Raw genomic sequence first — 8,621 nt, 5'->3', positions numbered from 1 at the left:
AATTTGTATTAGCAACATGAAAATGGTTAGCGAGTTTTGTTGCATCAAGTCTGAAATTAGCTTTTTATTAAAGTGACTAGTCGTGCTCAGGGGTGGTGGTAGGGCATGGAGAGGGGGTTGATAACCAAAACATTTTGGGGGGCATTTGTCCTCTCGTAATAAAGAAAAAGAGATTAGTAATTTTCCATCACCCCTTCCTCGCATTTAACTTATAAGTTTTTAAACTGATTAAAGCCCCCACCCCTGTGGCACCACTTGTCATGTGCCACGCGTTGGTATGGAAGTAAAGTGGAACGTTAAAAGGGACTTGTATATGTATATGTTGAGGAATATGTCGTTTTGTTCGTCTTGTTGATTTGTATATATTTTCTGTGCAATAAAAGATATTCTACACAAAAGATTATCTCAATTTTCTGTATGATTGTTTCATTAAACCTGAATTACAAAACACTCAGTTTGGGAGCGTGCTCAAATGAGTACCTGAACACGGTTCCTGCTCCCTTCCCATTGTCAAGCCTTGAAAATCAATGAATAGCCTGGATGACACTCCAAAAGACACATTACGACGGGAATTCAGAGCAATCAAAAATCCATCCAAGAATATCCGAGTTATGTTTTTTTCTCAGTTTTGATTTTCAATGGTGCATGTGAACAGCTCCTCCATATGTCATGTGTTCTAAATTCTATAAAATTTTCTCAGATAATTGAAATTTAATTGAAAATAATTTTATCTGCACGCACATTACATTTTTCATCAAGATACTTGTACATATCATACCCGCTTCAGTGAGAATTACATTTTTAATCATTGGGAACGGTTATAAAATTGAATATTTATGAAATTTATATTCTCCCATTGTATTAAAGGGCAGCTGCTTGAGAACGCATGACAGATAAAAAGTTAAAATCAATATCTATTCTTGATGGATTTTCACCAAACTTGGACCAATATTTAATTAAGCCTTTTTCAGCTTTTATTAAAAGTGAACTCCTACAAATAATACGCACACTGTATAGTGAGAATACCAATTTCTTTCCTTGATTTTCACATCCAACCGAATCGCTAAAGGGAGATCCCATCGGGTTGGGGCACCTAATCATGTTCATGTAACGTTGGTATCATCTGTTTCATCTCATAATGAAGATCAATTCGGAAGTGGCTAGGATTGATGTATCAATGTGAGGAATGTCTGATGTAATTAAAGTCTCTTAATGTAATAACTGAATATGTATGAATTTGTTGCAATTCAAATTAATGTTCTCACCACTGTTGCATAGACGCAACATTTACATAACTTGGGGAATAGATTCTCAGGACCAAAAATACAATATATTCCGTTTGATTTAATAGTTCACGCTATTAGCGAGACTATTTTTTTTCTTTGGTGTAGATGCAAATATTTGCAAGGTACAAATGAGACAATTGGGTGTTCCATAAAGCTGGAAGTACAGTTGTACACAACTTGAACACGACAGGAACATGTTCTTAGGTGCTGCATGCAAGTCAGCTTTATATCATTTAGCACAAGAAAGGGTCACCAGTCGTGTCTTATAAAGTCATTAGTAACTTACAAACAGCTTTATGAAATACCCACCTGGGGGTGTATCACAAAGTATGACTTAAAGTGATCTTTTCACTTTGTTCTGATTTATAAAATTCTCATTTTGGTTCTTGAAAATGGGCTTAAAATTAGGCTTATATTGTAAAAATACCATCCCAAAAGTTTCAAAGTATTATATCTACAGGATCAATTTTAAAACCTGGAGATGTAAACCAAAGTTTGAAAATAATTGGGAGGTGGTTTCAATGACCATGTGCATAGAGCGAATCTGTGCAACACAACAAGTCAACACTAGATGAACACAGCATGACCTACATACAGTGTGTACAAGGTATACACTGAATGTACAGTGCAGCTAATAATAGCGTGTGTATAGGAGATACACACAGCAGAAGGCAGTCAACATAGCCAACAGACTTTTTGAATTGGAGAAAACTGGTCATAAGCTTAACCCATCTACTAGACAGTTCTCAAAAATCAAGCTAATGAATTGCTCCTTGTATCTAAAGAGTTTTTCATCCTATATAATGGTCTGTTTCAGGGTTTTTTAGGACAAATACAGGCACTCATATACATGTATCGTCTCAGTTTGAGAATTTTTAAAATCAGCTGCTCACAAAGTTAAACGATCCCTTTAAGAGTCGCACTTAAATTTTCTGTTGTGGCGCTGTATAAAAGGCTTCACCGTGTTGCTCGAATCATGCTTACAGGATATGTGTTACTGCATATTAATCAATAAGATTGCGTGTTGCACATGTGCATGTCAGCACTAAGCATGACTTTAAGTCATATTTAATCTTTGTGTGAAACACCTCCCACCCCCCAACCTGATGGAATGACACATTAATTAACAGAGAAACATTAAACGAAACAAAACCCACTCAGATCCCAAAGATTCTTCGTTCTTTTAATAATCATTCAGATTTTTATATCATCATAATTCTGCCAATTTTGTACGTCAAACATGAAGGAAAGGATACTTCCTTGAACAAATCATCAAAATGCTGCCTTCGTAAACACTGCTGGGCCAGTACATGTGAAACATTTCAATTAACTATCAACACACCAGAGAAATCCAATCAAATTTGAGGACTATGGGATTCATGTGTATCATGCGGTGCTAGTTATTGACCTTTGCAGGTTAAGATTTAAACAAATATTAGCTACTCAATCCGGCTCAAATTCATAAAGGAAGTTTAATAACAATATACACGTGGGCCCATTGCATAAAAGAAACAATCAGGTGGGTGTTTCATAAAGCTGTTCGTAAGTTAAGAGCGACTTTAAGAACAACTGGTGATCCCTTCTTGCGGTAAGTGGTATATTGAATTGGCGATGGTTTAGCGCGTAAGAAAGGATCACCAGTCGTTCTTAACGTCGCTCTTAACTTACGAACAGCTTTATGAAACGGTCACCCGATCTGGTGGGTTTTTATAAAGCTGTTCATAAGTTATGAGAGTGTATGTGTGTGTATTTGAGTTTTGTCAGACGTGTATCAATCAGATATGATTATTGACATCTGGGACCGACCTTTAACGTCACCATCTGAAAGACGTTACCAGGGCTCGAACCTCTGGATCAATTTGTAACTTCCCCACGTAGCTTGGATTACAGGCGCACGCCACAATGCCCAGTTGGGCTAATTTACAGAGTTGTGACCCTTTTTTGTGGTAAATGCTATAAACCAGATTTTTGTAGCTGTTGACTTGGTTCATAAGAAATGGTCCCCAGTCGTTTGAAAAGTTGCGTTTAAGTTATGAACAGCTTCATAAAACACTCACCTGCTTAACAACCATCTGTGTATAAAGACCACTCATTCTGTTTCCTTTGAACAGTATCGGGGGGGGGGGGGGGGCGGTCAAATGTATTGCTGTACACATGCATGACCAAATTATTTCCCAAAACCCCCTAAAAAAGTTTTTCTCTGTGTGCAAAATAACCCCCTAAACAAGTTTTTTGTGGGCTTCGTTTTATTTTGGACCCTAAACAAGTTGTCACCAGAATACGGACCCCCCCCCCAAAAAAAAAAGCTTCGGAAAAGCCTAAATACGTCTGGCCCCGCGATTGACCATTGAACATTCTTTCAAAACCACCCTTTTTTTAAATCAGTGTTTTTGATACCCTTAACGAGTGCATGTGCGGCCCGCATGTTTAACTGAAAAAACACCCTTTTAAAAGCATTTTTTGTTGTCACACATGTGTACAGCAATAATTTTGACTGCCTCCCCCAACAGTGTTTCCCCATTGGAACATGCATTACAGGAACCTGTCCACGAAAGACCTGCTAATGAAGACGGCATATCTTGTCTCATTTGGGTGGTCTTTACACACAGGTTTCACTGTATTATGAAACCTCCATGGTAACCATCCAATCAAATCAAGAACAACCATTCAAAATCAGGGATTTTATGAAAGTCAGACATATAGTAACTTTTATGCAACTGGGGCCCTGTGCTTTTTTGTGCACAAGGAATCTTACACAATTTGTTCATTCATGCAATCGTGCATTTGGCAGTATTCACTTATTCACACCTACACAGGTGAAAGCGTACCCACTGTTTAAACATGGCATTGTTTCAAGATTGATTTAGCTTCAACAAGTTTTGAGCTGGAAGGTCCAAATATTATTCTCATCTGTGCCTGTAATTGCATGGTAACATGAAGCCCTGAATACACTTGGACCTGAAAATCACTGGTGCTTCAAAAAAGTAAATATATAAAACACATTTACAATTTTATTCCATATACAATTATCATTCCAGGCAGAGAAATTAAATGATTTTTCAGTCACACTGATATCTAGAAAGTGTTTGCACGTATTATTTTTTCTTTCTTTCAACAGCAGGATAATCTCTAGAATGTTTAACAATGTCTTTAAAGGTAGCACGTCATCATGAAACTTGGAGACAAGACTTAATGGCTTAGTAACATCCAAGCCACTATTGAGGTAATTTTTACCTGACCGGTTAAGCGTTAGGAACTAAGCCTACTTTCCATCTAGTCGTAGGCAGGTTTCACAGTAAAAACTACCTCTAAACCTCCTTTGTGAATTTAGCCGTCATGTTTATTATGAAGAAATGATTTAGCAGCAGCATACATCGGTTGCCAATTTGAATCAGAAGTGATTCATCATTGATCGAGAAAAAAAAATTGCTAATGTTGTGAGTGACCACCAAGTTCAGAATATAGAAGACATTCAAAATTAATTTAGGTATTCCATCTACATACAGTATAGTTGAAGAAGCAGATAAGTTTAGTTCTTAAAATTGATGAATAGCTATCGTCTCTGCAGGACAGCTCACAAAAAGCTTGATACAAGAGTATATGACATAACTGGCAACATTATTTTGCCTTGGAAGAGTTCTCTACAAGAATCAGGAGACTTTTTTCACAAAATATGAGCCTGCCACCAATGCCACTTTCCTAAAATGAAGCTTTTTTAAGTTGGTCCTCAATCCCTTTTTTTGAATAAGAGGTTTCAACAGCCAGTGACGATATATCACTTTATTCAATGTGGCAGAATTTCAGGTACATATGCAATGACGAGGTCAGATATCAGAGCTTCACTCAAAAAGGAGATTGTGCATAACATACCAGATTTGATGAAACAGCAGTTCAAAATGAAAATGGTCTTAAAGAAATTACAGAATACTGCATTGGGTCACAAAATATTATTTATTGCAGTAGGAGGGGAAGAGTTGCCTTTTCAAGGCCCTGTAACAGAAAGCTCAGTGTTTGATCATGGGACTGACTTTTATGATATGGAGCGTTAGGGCCCAGTGGATTAATTTTCTGACTTTGAAACAGAGGGCCTTGGGTTCTAATCCCAGCCATGGCCTAATTTCCTTCAGCAAGAAATTTATCCACACTGCGCTGCACTCAACCCAGGTGAGATGAATGGGTACCCAGTAGGAAGAAATTCCTTGAATGCTTTGCGCGCCAAGGCAGCCCAGCTAAAGCTGGGGTAATAGCAGGGCCCGCTGGGAGAACAGTTTTCAGAACTGAAGTGGCTTCCCTGGGTAAATAAACCTATATTATTATTATGATCACTCACAACAATCAATCATAAAATCAGCTCCATAATCAATCGCTAAGCTTTATTTTACGGTTCCCAAAAGTTAATTCTTTTTTAAACAATTTTTGAATCCCAAGTATTGGCACGATTTTGGCACATAGGAGAGAACCATGCATAGAGGATTATTGTAGATTTTATTAAAGCCGGGTGGTCACATTAAGTGGTCACATTGTCAGAAATTCAGTAACATTTCAACATTCTACAAGCACATTAGTACTTCTTCCAACTCTGAAATCGGCATGGGACAATCACAAGGTATTTTTTTTTACATAATACTTTTAAAAAAATATTCAAGACAGCCAATGACTTGGAATGAAACAACCAAAATACTTTTTTTTAGAGTACATCTATACACAAGAGTGTTGTCACTTTTTTGACATTGTTGCTTCAATGCAACTTTAATGATGATTCACAAAAGTGAACAATTCGAAGTCCCTTTTACAATTCTACCCACAATACACCTTGCATATGGTATCTTTCATACACCCGTCGTATTACTTACTCGGGGAAATATTGAGAAATCAACATCATAGATATTGTTCCATTTTGAACAAACATCTAACATGACCTGTAGGCTGTACATAGATCATGTCCGTACTACACTGCAATTATTGGTTCAAAATTTATCTTTGGATTGCTACGCTGGATTTATTTCAGAATATTTTCAAAGGAATTGCATCTGCCTAAGATTTTAGCTCTTCAAGAGAAGCTTTCATGAATTGAATTCATGAATTTTGACTTAATCAACAATGATATGCATTGCAAACGGGAAAATATGTTTATTTCTGACGATAAATAACAAGGTCAATTTCGGTAGGTTCAGGATTACAATGTCCGTAAGTAAAAAAAAATGACAAAGGATCAGAGAAGCACGACTCTGTGTAGTTTGGGTTAACAATGTGATCCTTCATTCCACGGGAAACAATTGAGAAATTATCAAATCACTTACACTTTTATAATCATATAACTTATCCAGTTCAACTATACCAAATATTACACATGAACTCTCAATTAAGGTGCTGTAGACGAGACCCAAAACTTTAAAAGTATAAGGGCCAGGGTTTAACTCCCAAAGTATTAAATGTCTTTTAGCAAGACGTCTATTGAGATATATGTCATTCGTCCATCCATTAAAGCCCAGCGCACATTAAGTGAAGCAATAGCACTAAGATCCGATTGCAACAAAATCCTGTGTGCGCCAACCTGCAACGCTCTGCAACTGCAATCCGACATGTTGCAGAAAAATAGCAGACCTAATCTCAGACATCTGACATGTCAAATCTTCCAGGGATTCTTTTGCAATTTTGGTAATTTCAGCCAATCAGATTTGTCCTAGACAATGACATCATGACCAATTCCTACGCCAACAATGAACACATAAACAAACCACTGGCCAAAATCATGGTCGTTCTTCTGGCCGAGTCTATCCCCGGTCACGTAATTAGGTTGTTGCACTGGATCTTCAAGCAACTCGAAATAGTAAATTGGAAAATGACTATTTGACTGGCCTAAATTGGTTTAACTGCTTCAGAGCTGAAGTTGAATGATCATTGGTCAAGGTTAGACCTCAAATTTTAAATTTCAGTTGACATTTGATTTAAGTCTAAAAATCTGAAATGAACATGTTGTACCCCCAAATCTGGGACAAATGGCAACTCAGAGATGGCAAAAAACCATGCATCAAATCGGCCCTGTATCAGTGCATAGGCACCATGTAGATGCAGCGCGTTGCAGAGCGCTTGCAATGTGCAGGCTGGCCTGCAATGCGATTGCACCAAGACACGACTGGCAACTTATTCCAACCATATTTCAGTGCAATAGCATCGCATTGTGTGCACTGGGCTTTAGGCAAGACATCCCCCCCCCCTTGGACATTATCGCTAGTTGCAATGGATATCGTTATCAATCACCAGTTGTGATAGATCACGTCTGAATGCTCCTTAATCACGAGGGGTGATTGATCACCACTTGCTACCACAAACAAAACACTAAGCAAGAACATCTGTATGTATGATTTAATTTTTACATTTGATTTTATATTGTGTTCAATTGCTGTTCAATTTGTATTGTGTTCATTTGTTGAAATCTCTTCTGCGATCAATGGCTAAGTTTTGTATTATGAAACCCAGGGGCCCGCAACACAAAGCTTAGCAATGATCATAAGACATTTTTCTACAACTGATTGCATTGACTACAATGTACAATCAATCGTAAAAATCAAGAGTACGATCAATCGCAAACCCTTGTGCTTTGGGACCCAGGTCTTTTCCAGTACCATTGCAAGAGAATCTATAAGGGACTCTCAAATGTTTTTCCATCCATGGACCCTACCTTTTTAAACAGGAAACGTAGTTGACATATGCATTTTGGTTGGAGAGATCTGGAAGTAATGTAAGCTGACATACGTGACATAACAGAACGAAAATATGATAAGAATTTTCAGAGATGCCAACCTTTCCCCATTAATGTACTAACATACTTTAAAGCAGTTCCTTGATTTCTTTGATACAACCTAGGTTGATATCTTTAAAATATCTATTAAAAAATGCATCTCTTCTCTTAATTTATCTTTAAAGAAGTACACACAAAAGTGACAAAAGTGTGCAGAAGAAATAAATGATAATTTTCATTAGGATTATTATAATTAATTCTATTTAGTATCATAATTACTGCTATCATTATCATAAATATTTAAGTAATCATAATCATTCATAATATCACTATTATTTTCATTGATGCATATCTTCAGGTACATCTTGTAATTCATGGATAAATGGCATAAAAAATGAATTATCCAAATATGCAAAAGGCATAAAATATTAATTATCCAAATATGCAAATGATTTTCCCACCAATTTCAATTTTTGCTCCAAAGGCTCGAGGCCTATTTTTCATAAACAATTACGATTACCGTCAATACCAAGGAAACCTTGATTTTTATTGGCTGCCTAGTCAAGACCATATTTTTATTTTTCATGACAAAT

Source organism: Lytechinus variegatus, chromosome 4 (assembly GCF_018143015.1).
Source record: "Lytechinus variegatus isolate NC3 chromosome 4, Lvar_3.0, whole genome shotgun sequence".
Classification (NCBI taxonomy): Eukaryota; Metazoa; Echinodermata; class Echinoidea; order Temnopleuroida; family Toxopneustidae; genus Lytechinus; species Lytechinus variegatus.
This window is presented reverse-complemented; position numbering follows the sequence as displayed.